Source organism: Anser anser (assembly GCF_964211835.1).
Source record: "Anser anser genome assembly, chromosome: 9".
Lineage (NCBI taxonomy): Eukaryota > Metazoa > Chordata > Aves > Anseriformes > Anatidae > Anser > Anser anser.
The window spans coordinates 8,814,156-8,831,705 of NC_139729.1; the positions used below are offsets into that span (position 1 = coordinate 8,814,156).

The 17,550-nt window shown below is 41.9% G+C and overlaps 1 protein-coding gene and 1 long non-coding RNA gene across 17 annotated transcripts in view; one reads left to right on the top strand and one right to left on the bottom strand.

Annotated features, from left to right (window-relative positions):
* The window catches only part of SPSB4 (splA/ryanodine receptor domain and SOCS box containing 4), a 143,388-nt gene that overhangs the window by 99,347 nt on the left and 26,491 nt on the right, over window positions 1-17,550 (top strand). The window lies entirely within an intron of this gene.
* Window positions 53-17,507, bottom strand: LOC310904483. Its single transcript, XR_014588397.1, has 2 exons — window positions 5,077-17,507; window positions 53-458 (listed from the first exon to the last, which is right to left on the bottom strand). It is a non-coding gene; the product is annotated as an uncharacterized lncRNA (long non-coding RNA).

Consider the following 17,550-nt stretch of genomic DNA (forward strand, 5'->3'; position numbering starts at 1 on the left):
ACTTTTTTAATTTTTGAAGCATTTGTTTGTTGCATAAGCTCTTAGTGCAAAGTTTTATTTGCTGTTAAGCTTTATTACAAAAATCTTTTTACTAGAGTACAACTGTATTAGGAACATACACTCTATTATTTCACTTCCTCCTTGACATTGCTTTATTACAAAGGAACGTTTTGTGGAGAAAATGGTTCCGTCTGTCTTGCTTCAGGGAGCTGCGATTACTGTGGAGTTAACGTGGCCATGTGCTGCTCAAAGGCTTCTAAGGCAAGGGAAAAGGGTTTGGCACTTTTTTTAGCTGGAGAGCTTGTGTTGGGATGAGGCCAAACTAAACACCAGTACCTCTTTGGTTTATGATTTGCATCTTTTCAGCTGCTGGGTTCCTTGGTTGCAGTGCTACTTGGACGTATTGTTGCTCAGGGTCCGCTTGCAAGCAGAATTGCTCCCGTTACTGTATACAGCAACTACGTGGAGCGTATCTGGGGAGAGATAAAATTTCTGTTCTTCGACTTTTTAAAGAGAAATTTTACTGCATATCCCCTGACAAAAAAAATTCCTGGAGATGAGTGATTATCGTTTTCCATGAGAGGAAATTTTGAAAATACATGGGTGTGCCTTCACATTTTTCCACTACAGTTTAAATGTATGCTTTCAATATAAGATTTTACAAGTATGTTTGTATTCCGTATACCAATTCAATTGGTATACTGAAAACCTCCATTGAAACTTACTGAAATTACTGAAGTGAGTATTTTTCTTAAAACCACTTTTTTATTTTTGTTTGCTTGATTTTGTTTAGAAATGTTTAGAAACATTTTTATTCAGAAAATTCCACATCAACTCCTGAATCAGACTTTCCTGTGTGTGTGTACATCTACATATCTACATTGATTTAAATTAATAATCCAGGAAATTCTTAAGCTTGGAAGAGCTACCTTCTGTCTTTGCCTGTCAGAGAGCAGGCTGCCCGTTGTAAGGCAGCGGTCAGCTCCCTCACCCTGCGTGGTTCACTGCTCCTACCTCCTTCAGCTAGAAACTGTACCACGGTTGGAAGTTGGTATTCCAGGAGAAAGCTGATGATAAAGAACTCTTTCAGTTAACATGCACGGGCCCCAGAAGGATCCTCTGGTTAGAAGGAAAATATGAACTGGAGGTAAGTTGCAAGTTTTAATAGTGAGGGTAATTTATAATCCTTTGGAAGGCCTCACCAGGAGACATAAATTCCCTTAGCTGCAGGGTTTTTTTCATTTGGGTTCAGCTGCTGTGATAAAAATGTATTCCATTTATTGGATCTGATGGCGGGATTGCAGGGTGACATCGTATGGCTGTCACTCGGCAGGGTTAATGCTGGCTGGTTTTGATTCTTCTGGCTGAACGTGAGAAGCTGAGATTCATTCAGTCTTAACCAAAACGCTGGTTTAGTTTTGTTCCCCTACAATCAGGGGCTGCTCTGCTCCTGGTTTTCCAAAAGCACAACTGAGTGCCTTTGGAAATGCCACCCGTAGTCACTTGTCTGGTTCTGTAGCTGTGGCAGCAGAGGTTACTCACCTGTTGCTACTCAGAGCAGGTTTGTAGCTTTGACAAGCAACATGCTCCGTCTCAGAAAAGGAAGAGCAGAGCAGGCTGGTTTTCCCTCTGCCCTCAGGAATAGTGAGGCGTCCTCTAGTCTTTCCCTTCATGTAAGATCTGGAAGTTGAATGTTTTCAGGAATCTGTGTGACACAGTAACCTATAGTACTTGGAGATTTACATGGCCAACTGGATAATGCACCGAAGATGTGACGGTTTTTTGGTCTGCATAGCCTACGAGGCCCTTGAATAATGCATGGCTGGCTGGCTGACAGCAGCTTAATAGACTCCTTGTCAAGACGAGGGGCTGACTGCTCTGACCGGGCTCCTCTCCGAGAGAGGCACCACAGGATTCTTTTCTTTTTGCCATTAAATATCCTGTACTTACTAACATTTCTTTTAGACGGCAGCTAATGGGATTATGGATATTTTACGTCATCTCCACATCAATAATGCAGTATGGGCCACATGAAGAATTGATTCCTTTTGTTTGGGGAGGGAAGTGGAAAGATACCTTAACTCTAGGCAGTAAGAGATTTCTTTTAGGAACTCCAGTTCTGATGTAAGTTCTAGTCGTGACCTTGAAGTTGCAACTGGAAGCAAGGAGGCTAATAGCAAAATTTTGTAACTACTTTGGGTTACTCCTGAAGTTATAGCCATGCAATGAAATCAGTATTCCCTGGAGCAAAAGCAAGTTGTACTATGGCGGCAGGTTAGTGCGTAGGAGTATATTGGTTGTATTGCTGAGCTCAATATCAGTATTTTGTTGTATTCGAAAACCAGTTTTTGTGTTTGCTTTTTCCTTTGTTGTTGTTGTTGTTTTTTCTCCATGGGGTAGCTTGTGAGAAATGTTGATTCTTGCTTGTGCTATTTCCGTGTCTGTTCCCCTTCAGTCAGAGAAAATCAGCACTTTTGTTTGCTGGTGCCAAGTTTGCTGTGTCCTCTCAGAGGATCAGTGGAGTCCTCCAAGCTGCCTTCTGAAGGGAGGAGTTGTGTTCAGCCTGCCTGCGCCCTGCAGGTGGCAAGGAAATACCGTGACTTAGGAGGAGTGATCCAGGTCAGGAGCATCTTAAAGAGCGTCTTGTGGTTCCACAGCGCTGCAGAAAGCTCTGGGAACATTTGTATTGTGTAGATAAGCAAGAAGAACCTGCTTGGTTGTGTTTACCCTGGGTGTTAAGTATTGAAATAACATTATTGACATGTTTATTTCTGTAACTGGATTTTTTTAAAAAACACTATAAATGTATATTCAAGTATTTGTAGCAAACCTGTGTTTGGGGAGATGATGTATGAAGAACTGTTTTTTTAACATGTAATTACTTTTTTTTTAATGCGAAAAAGAACTTTAAATGAAGCTTTTTCTCATCCGCGTGGTACTGGAAGCTTTACGTTTGACATGCAATATTCCTCTGTAGCAAAAACTCCGAAAGTGTTATTACAGTTACTGTTAATCCATAGTTTTAATAGAGAGTGCTTTGTGTGTTGATATTCCTAACATAAATTGCATAGTCATCTTTATATAAAGGATAATGATTTATAGGTGTGGTCTTCCCCTAAAACTGCTAAAGAGAAGTCCTTTGGACACTTGTTCTTTTCAATTTATGTGATATTAAAAGAAACACATTTTCATTTTCTTAGACTCAAGATTAAACTTTTTTTTTTCCTTGACACTTCAGTTCCTTACACTTCGAAGGAAAATGATGTTTGTGAAAGCTTCTTTCATTTTATGATTCCAGGCTGACTCTGGCAATTTTCATTGCTCAGATCTGCACCCATCAGACTGTAAGGTTCCCACAGCTGATGAGAGATGAGTGTGGCTATGCCCAGCAGAACACAAGGCCAAGGGGATGATTAGTTGGAAAAAAATTCAAGCATGTTGTTCCTACCCAGCAGGTCATTGTGGAGCATATAAAAGAGGAAAAGACAGCTAAATTGGTGTAAGCTCCTGTTTTGTTGATGCAAGAGATGTTCCAGGTAACGTTTCCTGATTAAATACCTTGCTTCTTTCTTTGTTTTATAAGGCAAGAAGGTGATGAAGTTAAGAGAGAATTCTTTTACATGTTGTTTTCTAGTGGTTTCTGAGTAATTCCTTGAACTGTCAATTGAGGAACTAAGAAATGAGGAAAACCATTCTGGTGCTGAAAAAAAACCCACATATATTATTCATTTCAAGAGAGCTTTTTTTGGTAGGCTAAATCTTTTGTCTTGATGGAATAGCTTAGCAGCTCTATTTTGACTTCAGACAAAGGCTTAAACCATAAACAAGCAAACTTTACAACTGAAGAACAATGCAATCAATACTCATGCAGCGGATGCCTTTTATAGAGCACACAATACTGTATTTTCTTTTATTCTGTCCGATAGATTCTAGTTCCATGCTATGCTACAAACCACTCTGGTGCTTCCTCGTATTGCTCAAGAAGAATCATACAGAAACAACTTCAGTGTTTACCCAGAAACTATTCATCCAATTCTTACAGGCACTGGTATAGTACAGAAATCAAACTTCAGTGTCCTTGTGTTTAGTTCAGCTAAGGCAAGTCTGGATAAGTGAGAAAAGCTGAGAGTGGCAATGCCATGGTTGTGTGTTGAGCACCAGTCCTAGTTTAGTAAATCATTTCTATTTAGCAAATTTTCAAATGTGTGCCTAAGTTCTTTTGAAGTCAGTGGCATGTAGGCAAATGCATAAATGTACTTGAGGGCCAGGCACCAGGAAGTCTCAATCTATACAAAAGAGACCAGTTTCCCAGTGGCAGAAATTGGTTATGTGCACATCTTACCAAGACAGCTGATTCATTAGTACCGACTAAGCTTATGAGAGATTTACTCTTCTGTTAGTACATAGTACATTAAAATAATCAGCTGTGATTATAGAACAGCTCATTTGGTTTAAAAAACAAATAAACAAACAAAAGAAATCCCCCACAGACTCTTTTCAGTCTTTCATCAAATAGTATTTTGCTCATGTTGACAGAAATGAAAGGCAGGCGTGCTATGAATACACTTACTCTTTTTTAAATTTGTCATTGATAATAAAAACTCACATCCTTCCCCACTGACACAAAGAGCACTGCAGACTAGCTGAGTTAACAGTCTGGCTCTGTCACTCTGTCTGTGCTACCAGCCCATCATTTTTTCATTTCATTCAACTGACAAATCTGCAGCATCCAGATAGCTGATGTAAAAAGTCTGGTTTTGATAGTACTTTTGTTCGTACTGATACTTCATCCTGCTATGTTATGTATACGTTTCTGATCATTGATTTTGAATTTCTTTAACTCTATTTAACTTGGATGACAAGGAGAAGTGTGCTTGTTACATTGGGTTATTTGCCTTTGCAAGCACACTGTGGTATTATTACATTTACTTAAATACCTATTTATTGGTGGGCTTGCATACGCTGAAATCTTAAATAATACATTTTCTGGGATTTTTTTTTTTATCATCACATACACTGATAAGGACTTATGTTCTGATGTATTTTAAACACTGAGCACAGTCTTTGTAGGCTCACCTCTCCTTGTGAGTCGTCGTCTGCTGCAGGAGAAGGGATCAGGCGCAGGTTGGATGGCTACCCTGATCCCTCGGACTGTCACCGTGGCTCTGTTGCTTTTAGTGATTTCAGCTGAAGGGGAAAAAAGGATGAGTCATCCATCAGCTTATTCTAAGACAGTGTAGACAGTTGTAAATATATCCTGTCTGGAGATTTGGTTCCAGTAATCAGCACAAAATAACCATTGACATCATGAAGCATAACTTGCAGCCTTTCTTGCTGAAAAAAAAAAAAACCACCAACCTTGGGGCGAGAGAAAGGGATTAATGTTGCTGAAAGAGCAAAGCAAAATGTTTGTTGTTTAGAATGTGCATTTTTTGTGGTGTTGTTCATTGCCTTCCACAACAGTGGAAACAATTAACTTGCAGACTATTGCTCTGGGGCTAATATCTTCCAGTATAATCCAGCTAACTTACAAATAATAATTTAAAAATCCTAAAACAACACAAAATCTGAACATGAGAGTACAGGCGCTTCTGTGCTTGGGGATAAACTTGTAGCAAGGGAAATGAGTTTCTCACAATACATTTCATAGCTGTAGACAACTTGAGGTGAAATCTTGAGTTTAGCTTGCAGACAAATTCGAGAAGAATGTGGCTGCGATGGATGCGTATTTAATTTTCATGAGTATGGCCTTTGTATATCTGTATATTTGTAATTACAAATTACATGTCTCCGTATGAACTTTGAAATAAATGGAAGTGTGTGAAGTGAAGCAGTTTGCCCTGCATACCTTGCATTTGTTTATTTGTACTGAAATCTACAAAGGCGTTAAAGCAGTAAAGCTGCCTCCAAAAGCAGATCAGGAAACATTACCAAAAGTAAGGAATAGCCTGAAGGTTTGATGTTGTTTTCTGCATGGTTGCACAACAGCCAACAAATGCATGTGGAAGGGTGAATGAGGAAGCGATGATAATACTGTCAGTATACCCATGGCCAGCTGTAGTTTTCCTTCAGAATAGGATTTTAGCAGTTTGGGTGTTGACTAAAGCTCTTTTTTCTTTCTAAACCTGTTAGTATGGTTGGGCTCATTCCATAATAACCCTGTCCAAAACAGCAGTTAAAAATGATATATTTTCTTTAATCCAATATTTTGAATTTCTTAATCTGTTTAATATGTTCACAGTGTAAATTAGAGATGTTGAATTCATTTGAAAAAGGCTAATTTGTAATGCCTCATGCAAATCAACTCTTTAGCAAAAAGCCCCAGGGAGCACATGTATACTTTGTTTGCGTGTCTTTATCAAATGAACCCGTAGGTTGGAAGCTTTCATGGTGCAGAACAGAAGAGGCAGGTTGCCTCTCTGCCTGGCATATGGAAATGAGATTTAAGAAATAATTCAAACAGTGATGTCTAGATTTGCTGCTTTGAAATGGAAATTGGTTGCAAAACAAAGATGTTGCTTTTACATGGGTCTGTGATAGTCTTGCTAGTGCTACTGCAGGAGGCAGGAATAAAATGTGAGGCATTAAAATAACAAAACCTCCAGCCCCTTACTTTTTCCTTTCAGCCTACTTGTACCTAGTCCGTGTTCAAAGCGTAGTTAAGTCTGTCAAAAACTTCTCAAATAAACATGAAGTCTGTGACTCTGCTAAACAAATGTTTAAAACGTTCACAACAAATGTAGGCACAGTAGGACCCACACACGCAGGTCCGGAGGTGGGTAGCTTAAAATCCTGCCTGATGTGTGGCTCACAAGGCTTCCATGCCTTTAAAAGCCCCGGAATGTGGTGTGAAGAGACAAATGGTTAGGGACTCTGGATCAGGCCCCACGTGGTAAACACGAGTCAAGGCAGGCAGGAAACTGAGGATACTAGAGTGGGGTTTTGAGATGATTAATGCCATGGAAATAATTGGTGTCTATATGGGAGCATATGTTAGTTAACTGGTGCTGCTGCATATACGTGTATGTGTTTCCTTGTTCACTTCTAAATTTTTTGAACCTAGTATTGTAAAAGGTAATTTTAGGTATTTTAGTGGTGTGGTGGGATGTGCGCCGCAGCCCTGCTTGAAGCAGGAGCAGCTCTGGAGTGCCCCTGATGTAAGTGCTGGTGCTGGGGACAAACTATGAGTGACTGCAGCCAACAAGACGAGTTACACAAACAGTGCTGTTAATAAAGAGCAGGACTCGAACCTGCCAGAGCATCAGTCCTCTGGCATACATAAAGTGCAAATAATGAAAAGTTTCCTCCTTGGACTCATAACAGTATTTTTCAGGCATTAAAAATTTAATAGCAAGAGGAGGGTGCTGGCTGTGTGTGGTCTCAGGAAATAGATTCACAAGTTTAATATTGAAAGATGTGGGTTAATTGCTGAATCATCCTCTCAAGGATCCCTTGCACTTGAATGGAGCTGAAAAGAAGTGAACATACTTTTTGGTGCAGTATGGCATAACCATGGTATCCTTCTCTAATAGCTGAGAATTTAACATGAATTTTGCTATTTGCCCTCTACAATTTATTTAGAAGTTTATAAATAAGCAGCACTGACCAGTTAATTGTTGGAATTAGCGTGTGAGAAATGAATGCTGTTTCCCAGAGGGAATTCTCGACTGGCACTTTGAAATTTATTCTCTCTGCAGCTACCTATTTTTTTTTTTCTGACGACCTGAAAGGCTGCCAGCGTCTCTGCTGATTCAGAACAAGCTGATAGTGTTCTCACTCGCTGCTGCAGAGATAGCTGTGTCTTTGGTAACTGTCCTGAATGAATTAATGCAATGTTTATGGGTTGGAGTCAGTGAAGCCAGTGTAGAATAATTTTGGGAGAGTCATAGTCTCTTTTCATGTAAAAGCAGACAAACGAAATGCCTGACCCCTGCCCGAAACAGCCGAGCAAGACTTCAGTGAATCTACGGACAACAGAAAGTGTATTTCATGTGCTTGTAATTAGGAAATTTCAGTGGGGCACGTGGCAAATGTTACTGCTGGGAAAGGTCATAACTGGATGGTGATCAAGAGCTCAGTGGTGTGTGTGTGTTTTCCAGTAACCCGTGCATCAGCTGGAGCTGCGGGCACCGTGTTACCGTGGCCTGTGCGTTTCACTTGGCTGCTGACAGCCAGTAGTCCTGTATTGATGCCCAGTTCTATTCTGGAAACAGCTTTGACATGCATGAGAATATGCAAAAAGTTATTTCAAACAATTATATGAAATTTGAGACATTCCATTCTTATTTTTCTGGACTGAGATGACTGTTTTACACTGCTGTGGTCTACTTGTTTTAAAAACCCATGTATGAGTTACAGTCAGAAGCACAGCAAAACTTGTGTGGTTTTGTTTCCTGGTGGTTTAATTCAGGAGGTAATCCTGCTCTCCTTGATGTCAGCAGGATGTGGAGCAAGTGCCGCAGACGTGTTTCAGTGCTGCTTTCATTAATTACTCTGCCAGCTCTGGGCCTGGCATTTCTTCTTCCTTGGGAACACATTGCCCTTTTGCTTAATGTTTCCAACCCCTGTACCTGTTAGGTTCAGCTGATGTGTTGTAGGTTGCTGTGTTGGAGTACCAGGGGCCGGGGATATACTCTAGCTCCCCGGTGTGTTGCTGTAGCTGTGGATAGCCATCATCCTTCCGAAATCCCAGGAAATGCATTGAGAAACTTAGAATCGTATCACATGCAAATGTGCAAATTTATCTTTTTTCAATTTATATCAATCCCTTAGAGTTAATGTAAATGTCACATATGGATTTACAGGATATTTTTTGAAACGTTTCTTTCTGCTTTTTTTCTTCTTTATTAAAAACCAGGTTAGCACTGTAACACTTATATTGATACCTGTTTGTTTGCATTTAATTGTCGTGGGTTTTTAAATTTATGACTAGACAGTCTGTTTTAAACTGTTTGGTATTTAATTTGTGATGTCAGTGTGCAATCATGTATACAACACAGTTGGTATATATTTATATTGGATTTGGATCTTTCAGTGTTGCAAAATGATGTTTGCTTCAACAGTAGAGCTGTGCCCTACAAAATGAGTTTGTATAGTTACATGATACGGAGTGATAGACTTCCTGCAAAATTTGCATCTTGCTTTTTTCTATTCAAATGTATCACATCAGATTTATCAATGTAGTCTGATAAAAATTCAGGATACCTTTGTGGCAAGTTTGGAGAAACAAACAAAGGCAGCAAAATGCAACAGGTGAAGAAGCAGATGCAGTCTGTGCAGACAAGGCGTGTTGGTTTGTGGAGAGCAATGTTCTTTGTGACTACCCTCCATCCAGTGTAGTTGCAGTCTAAGGTGGTGGAAGCCCACTGCTGTATGGTTGCTTTTTTATCTTAAAATCCTGGGAATAAGAGAGTGAGCAGCAGCAGTCCAGTCCAGGTCACACTTGTATCTGTGGATGAACGGTCCTCAGCAAGATGGGCTCAGAGAATAAATCTGGCATTTTTTTTCGAGTTAGCACCTGTTGCTGTTCATGGAAGCAATAATCCTGGAGCAGCTGCTGCTTAGGACCAGCGGTATCAGCTCTCCGGGCCCTGCTGTTAGTGCCACGTGTTTAAGACCCGGTGTGTGGACTCGCTGATCTGCTTCCCGTGATAAACACAAGTGGCACTTGCGCTGGGTGGACTGACAAATGGAAAGGTACAGAAGGCTCCTTGTTGCAGCTCAGCAGAAGTTCCTGGGCCCACTTCAAGAGGCAACATCAGCCGTCAGCAAGGGGCACCTGCCCTCAGCCCATGCGGGGTTTTCCTGGGCTGGGCTCTGCCTGCTTCTGCCTTTCCCTTCCGACCTCTCCAGAGGACCACAAATATGTGTTTTGGAGTGAATGAATGTATATATTTCTTTCTTGAGTTTGATTATTAAATTGTCACAGAGTGGAAAATGGCCAACATGCAAAAGGCTGCCGGTCTCTGCTGCCAGTTTGCCTGGGTTTCTCAGGAGCCATAACTTTGCCACCTGCGGGAAGCTGTACTTATGGGATGCTACCTTTAAAGCCACAGATGACATGAGGGGGAGTATGGGAGTATGTGTTTTGCTTTGCTTTGTTTTGTTGTGAATGGTGTTTTCTGTGTTTTTTTGTTTTGTTTTTTGGGGGGGTTATTTTTTTAAAAAAATGTGGATATCTCTTCAATATATGAGAAATCGCGTTCTTTATCTACATTTATCACAGTGTTTCTTGGAAGTTGGGAGGGAGAAAAGAGGAGAACAAGTGTGGACTGTTACATGATGATGAGCTGTAGCACACAACCATCTCTTCAGATGAACAAGCATCTACCCATGCCTCATATTTTTTCTGTTTAAAATACAAAAGGCAATTCTTTTAATTCTTTTTGTTTCTGGCTTTTGGGGGGAGGGGAGGACGGACGACACTAAGATATTGTTTGTGAAGCTCAAGCAAGCGTGGAAAATCCCCTGGCAGGTGCTTGTATTGGACTGCTGGGCAGCGCCTGCAGAGCACTTAGCTGTGGGGCCAGGCACTGAACATTGCCAACCCTAATAAGTTGATAAATCCTGATAGCCCAGTGGAAGGTGGGTCAGCTTTCTGAGTTTGTAAAGACATTGAATATGTTTATGGCATAAAATGTAATTACAGTATTTTCAGGGATTTAATACCAGTTGTATGAGTTTTCTTATTATGCCTCATTTATTTGTTGGGTTTTATTTGGAAACTGTCAAAAGAAATCTTGCTAGGTTGTGCAGCATGGCAAATTGGTTTTTCAGAGCACAATTTAAAATTGATGCATGTCTAAATTCCCTGCATTGCTTTGAAAATGGGATTATCTGCAGTCTGTTCAGTGATTTGGTGTGTCAGGCAACCAAGTTGTTACCAAGTGTCAGGCACCTTAAATAAAAATGCATAAATGCTATTTAGATAGATAAGGAATACATAGCAGCAACAGAAATAAACACACTTCACCTGTGTTGTCAACTGTCATCTTCTCCTGGTTATGTTTCTTGCAACGAGCTTGACTTGCAGATGTTGTAGGGCTTGGAGGAGGATTGTGTGTTGGTGATGTTGGTTGTTGAGGCACTTTGCATGCAGCAGAGCTGCCAGCTCGCTGGTGCTGAATCACCATTTCCTGTACCTGGAGAGGAGCTGGGACATTTTTTGGAATCGATGAAAAAACCGCACAGGGTAAAGTGCCAGCAGCAGTCCGGTACTGTTGTTGCTGAAGCAGCCGAGTGCGATTCTCTTTCGTTCTCGGCTTCCCTTTGTGTGTCTGCGGGGCGGTCGGCGCTCGGGGCATTGGCTGGGGCTCTGTGGGGTCGGGCTCTCTGGATGCTTTCTGCACCAAGCACTGGGATAGTTGGTCATTACAGAAGCCAAAGGGGGAAAATTCTTATTCTTCCCTTGTTTCCTCGACTGTCACAATGTGTCTTGTTAAGACGGATCATGGCGTTTGTGTGGATAGTGGTATGTACAATACTTATCTTTTTAGCAGTACAACTGGTTTTCTGCCATTATTTAGCAAAAGCTAATATTTATAACCAGACTTCAGGAATGAATGTTGTGATTATTCCACGTTGAACTATTTCCTTCCACACTGGAACTTCATTGAAGCCAGCTCAGATGACTCCTGTTTTTGTAAAACATGAGCCAAAGTGTATCCCCAAGGACGTGTTTTGTCCTAACAGAGCAAAGTGCTCTACACTTTGTAATAATCTCCACCATTAATGTTTCTTGAGATGAAGACTGTTTTCTACGGGGGTTCTTTCATCCAACATGAGTGATTACTCTGAAGCATAAGCAGGATGTATACTGTTGAAATAAATACATAATTTCTTCAGTCTAAGTTGGATGGAAATTCTCATGTGGAAGTTGGGTGAACCTCAGTGTTCCTGTAATTCAGGATGTATACTTGTCAGTTTTTCAGGATGAAGCATACATCACAGTACCATCAGTCCTAAACAGTGATTGAAACAACAAACTTTGGAATGTGCATAGATGAATAATCATAGGCAATGCTCAGATTATACCAGGAAAAAATAAGATTCATAGTTCAGAAAGTGGAGTACTTCTGGTCAGAACCAATAGGAAAGACTCTGTTGTTTCAGCGTATGGAAAAAGATCTAGCATCATCTTCGTCTTGAGACTTCCAAAAGAAATGGTTGTCTGTGAAAGCCCTTTTGAAGAGTTGGCAATGTTGTGGGAGGAAGGAGAAAACTAATGTTACCAACATTTATTTATTTTTTTAAATAGGAATAAGGGAGTAAACCATTTCCAGTGTCTGTGTTGCTGTTGAAATTTTATTCAAGATTTCTAAATGCTTATGGTGGTAATACACAGACAAATGTACGAGACTTTCAAAAACCATCTTTGAACAGAAATTCAGTCTCTTGGGAGTGATCTGTGCATCTCACCCTGTGAGATGTGCCCAGCACACCCTGCCTTCAGTGTGGCCTTGACAGAGAGGACTTTTCTTGTTGGACAGGTAAGGGGGTGGATGCACCTCCCGAGCCTGAGAAGCAATAGAAAGATGAGGCCACTTTTCATACAGCTGTTTTGCGGGCATCCTGGGTCTATGTTTGCAGAGGATAAGCCTTTTCCAGTGTCTACTGTCAGGAAATTCAGTGGAGTTCTGCTGACTTCAGTAGCAGCAGATTGAGCCCTGCCGTGTTCCTAGCAGCTGTGGCACCCATTTCTGCCTCGCTTCCCAGTCTGGCAGCATCTGTTGAGCATCTGTGCATGTTGGGATGGAGCCACAACAATGAGGCTTTTGTTGCAGTGAGTCTTTTGGAAGAGGAGGATGCTGTGTGAAAGTTAGTTTTGGGTAATAGGTCATTACTGTTAGCATGCTTCCAATCATCCTTTGGTTGATGCTGTTGATGCAGCGATACATTGCCTGGTGAGGAAAATGTGAGCAATTTTTTCAAAATGGAAATTAAACGGTTTCCTGGAGCTGTTTGTGTTATTGAGTTCTCCTCTATGAGCTGGAGAAATACAGGTGATGCAGTGAAACTCTTTCTGCCTTTGATCTCTGGTAGCTTATGATTCAAATAATGGTTTTTGCATTCAGTTAGCTAACTTAGTCTGCTCCTGCAGCCAGGTTTGGAGACATTTGCTGATTCAATTATTTAGTAGTAATAGGTCTGAAGCACTCACATGAATTTACAAGAATAATAAGTCAAATGCTATTCCAGCTGGGAAATAATATGTGGAACTGATGATTTATAGTAACATGAGCTATTACAGCTTTCACAGAACTGGAGGAGGGGAGGTAATCTGGAAATACAAACTCTCCATGTCAGGGTTATTGCTTGTTGTTGTTAATGTTTATATACTGGTGGTATTACCATATCCCGTAACTGTGCTGTGCAGTCAGATTCATTCCTTCTGCTTAGCCAGAAGAGTGTAGCATCTGTAGGTATCAGAAGGCAAGACACAAAAGAAATCCATTAGAAGCCTCTGTGTGTTTGCTGCCAGCCTGTTGCTGATTGCAGACAGGGCCCAAAGCTGTGATGGTACCTGCTTTTTTGTTTTGTTAGGTGGGCAATTTATCTATTTATTTCCCCCAGATCTTACAGTGGAAGGCGAGTACACTATAAGGCATGCAAATATGCAATGATGGAGATCGGGGACCTCTGCATGCATGTCAAAACTTACTCTACATGAATTCAGCTGCTAAGCAATCAGTAAAATTTCTCCATCTAAATATGATTAACAAAGTTGGAAAAGACAAAGAAGTAGTGTTTTTATGATGAAGGCTGAGCAAATTCTACCAGAAGTTGAGAAGGTATGATGAGCGATAACACTGCATAATGCATTTATTCACAATTTCCTGAATGTTAACAGATGTTTTGTTTTTAAAAAAGGGAGTGACTGGGCAGCCAGTGTGAGGACTGTTTTGCTTGATCTTGGGGTTGCACCCTGCCATCACATGAGACCCTGGGGAGGAAAGGATTGATGGTTCCTTCCTAGAAAGCAGCTCTGTGTGCTTGGCCAAGGGGGATTTTTGGAAGGATTTTTCTAGAGAGAGACAAGGCCAGAAGCAAGCCTGAGCGCAGCAGGACTTGAACGGCTGTCGGGAGGAGCAGGAAGCTGACACATGGCCAAGGGTCTGCGTCCCTGAAGGGATGGAAGAAATAGTTTCTCCATGGATGTGCCGGGTTTAATTTGTCTTGACCCAGAGAATGGCTGAGTTGATTAGCTCAAAGCAAGCCAGAAGGAAAGGACCTGCGCTGCCAGGCCATGGCAGGGGGGAAAGAAGCTTCTTTACAGGCCTTTTAACTTAAGTTCTGGGCAATGCCTCACCCTCATAGTAAAGAATTTCTTCTTTTTATCTACTCTAAACCTACCCTCTTTTTAGTTTAAAGCCATTACCCCTTGTCTTGTCACTACTCTCCCTAACACAGAGTCCTTCCCCAGCTCTCCTTCAGCCCCCTTTAGGCACTGGCAGACCGCTGTAAGATCTCCCCAGAGCCTTCTTTCCTTCAGGCAGAACAACCCCAACTCCCTCAGTATGTCTCCATAGGAGAGGTGCCCCAGCCCTCTGATCATCCTCTCAGCCTCCTCTGGGCCCGCTCCAATGGGTCCATGTTCTCCTTGTGCTGGGGACCCCAGAGCTGAACGCAGGCCTCCAGGTGGGGCCCCACGAGAGCAGAGCAGAGGGGACAATCCCCTCCCCGCCCTGCTGGCTGCACTGCTGTTGGTGCAGCCCAGGTTACAGGTGGCTTTCTGGGCCACAAGCACATGTTGCTGGCTCGTGTCGAGCTTCTCATCCACCAGCACCCCCAGGTCCTTCTCCCAGGGCTGCTCTCCACCCATTCTCTGCCCAGCCCGTGTTTGTGCTTGGGGTTGCCCTGACCCAGGGCCTTGTTGACCCCCATGAGGTTCGCACAGGCCTCAGGCCTGCCCAGGTCCCTCTGAGTGGCATCCCTTCCCTTCAGCGGGTCGGCCCTACCACACAGCTTGGTGTCATTTTACCTATGAGCTGGATTCCTTTATTTATTATTATCTTGTTCCAGTTTGTTGTGATGAAATGAAGCTTTGAGATTTTCTGTGGTATTTTGGAGGGTGCCTGCTTTAGGGAAAAGGTTCTGGAAGATTTTTCCCAGCATACTTGCTGAGTTGCACATCCTCTTCTGGGGATGACAGCCCCTATTTGAATAAACTGACCAAGGGTTTTGCCCATTTAGTTTTGCAATTAATGTTTCTAACAAAGCAAGTATTTCGGGGTTTTGTCTGAAAAATGCCTGGATGAAATTCTAATACTGTTAAGCTCCATGGGAGTTAACTTGGGACCATGAATTGTCCTCTTATTTGGTCATTTGTTTGTTTTTATAAAACTTTTTTCTTTTTCACATGCTGACTATTTTACTGTGTGCTCACACAACCCAGGATTTTGGGTAGTGCAAATGCTTTTTTTTTTTTTTTTTCCTTTTCCCTGTGATAAATTGAAGAACATTCCAGTATTTTTCTTTCTAAATAGTAGTGTAAAATAAACTTTCCATGTGAGCTAGTCCTGTATATTGCCACTCGGTTTAAAATCCACTCCTTTAATACTGCATTGGTTTGCACTAGAACAGCTGTCCAAGAGAAGAAAAAATAATCAGATTTCAGCATGAAGATATGAGAGCCACTAAGTTTTACCCTGAGGCAAAGATGACAGCAGTGGTTGATTTTACCTTCTTCTTCGTCACCATTATCTACTCTCTAGGACCGTGCTAACACATTATTTATCATGTGATAGCAGTATCACTTGTTGCAGCAAGGTTGATGGAGCATGCTTACCAGTGGGAGGGTTGCTGGGAGGAATCCCACGCTGCCCCTCTTGAAGCAATTGGCACTGTACTTCCAGGAAAAAAAAATATATATATATATATATATAAAATAAAAAAGGTCTTAAAAGTATTTCACAATAAGCAACAAACAAAATTTAGGAATGACTAGTGTTCACACTTCTGTTTTTATGACAGTAGTGATTTTGGGGGAGAAAGCTGTTAATGAGGAACCAGTTACTGTTTTCAGTCCTCCAAAAATAGATAAATTTTTCAAACTTTTTCAAAATATTTGGGTATTAGGTATTACTCAGATAATATTTTTTCCTAACTGATCCTTAATCACCAAGTATTAAGGAACAAGTAATTTTTTAAAAACTAGAATCCAATTGGGAAAATAATGGTTTTGTAAGTACCACCCACATCAGCAGCTTTTTGTTTCATATTTAAACTCGGTTTCATATATCGAGTAATACATGAGAGATAAAGGATTTACTCCAGATTATGAGAGATCTGCAGAACAGGCATGTGTATGTAACAAATTGGTTGGCTTCAGCTGGGTTATGGTTGACTATTGCAGAAGAAATTGCAAGTATGGTGTTTGACTGAGGTCACACTCGCTAATGAGTTTGAAAGCTCAAAGTAGAGCTTTGTCATCGGATTTAGCATTTGTGTCCTCCAGAGAGGAGGGTAGGGATTTGTGAAGGCAAAGTAGGCTGCACAGGGAAATGGGAAGGAGATCTGAAAGGTCTGTGGCGGTGCTGTAGTGAGGCAGTAATTCATCCGTCTGGCCGCCAGCAAAGGGAGGATTTTGGGGGAAATCTCTTGGCTGAAATGATGTATAGCAGCTGTTAAGTGTAGCTTTTCTGAACGTGTACAGAATAATAGAAACATTTTACTTGAGAACTAACTCTTTACTTTTATATCTTGGTTAAACTTCTACTCCAGCAGGTCTGTGTGGAACCACCAAGGGCACCAATGGCTTCCCCTGGCCTGCCGCCATGCAGTGCGGGCACTTGCACTACCTGCAGCAGTGTCAGTTCAGTAAAGGAAAGGCTTCAGTGAGGGAAAGGCCAGACAGATTGCTTGTGAACGGTGAAACTGCAAATCTTAGTGGTTTTGCCATGAGGTTCTGGAGGCTAAAACCATGACCCAGCCTGGGATGCAGGACGCCAGGGTGGTCGCTGGCTGCCTTATGCCTTGTTGGCTTGGAAGCACATTGCGGGGTGGCTCGTGGGACTAGAGCTGTTGAAACAGGCAGTGCCCTGCCAGCCTTCGCAGGAAGGAGGAGGGAGCTGTTGCTTGTAGAAAAACAAACAGGCAGAGGCTTGTGCAGTCTCAGGGAGGCTTAGGTATTTTCCTCATCTGTCTGAAAGGAATTGTGCTCATAGTTTGGGGTTTTTAAAGAATGAGAGAAATCAGTCAGAATGTAGTTGCAGAGCGTAATAAATACTACTGTTGACAAACAAACCAAGCAAGGGCTGAGAGCAGTTTTTCCCCTGCAACTATGTTGTGCAAACCCCCTCAGAAAGCAGGGAGGGTCCTTTTGTGATGGACGGTTGTAGGGGCAAGGAAGATTCGGGGCTTCACGCCTAGTGGAGGGCAGGAGGGGACAGCAGTGCCAGCATGCAGTAGGCGCTGGGAGGGAGAACCACATCCTTTGCAATGCTCTTTCCATTGCAGAGAACAGATCAATGCTGTATCCTGTATTTCTGACGCCGAGTTTTTCTGTCAGGTACCCACCATGGGGACAGACCAGCAGCTGTTCGGGTACAG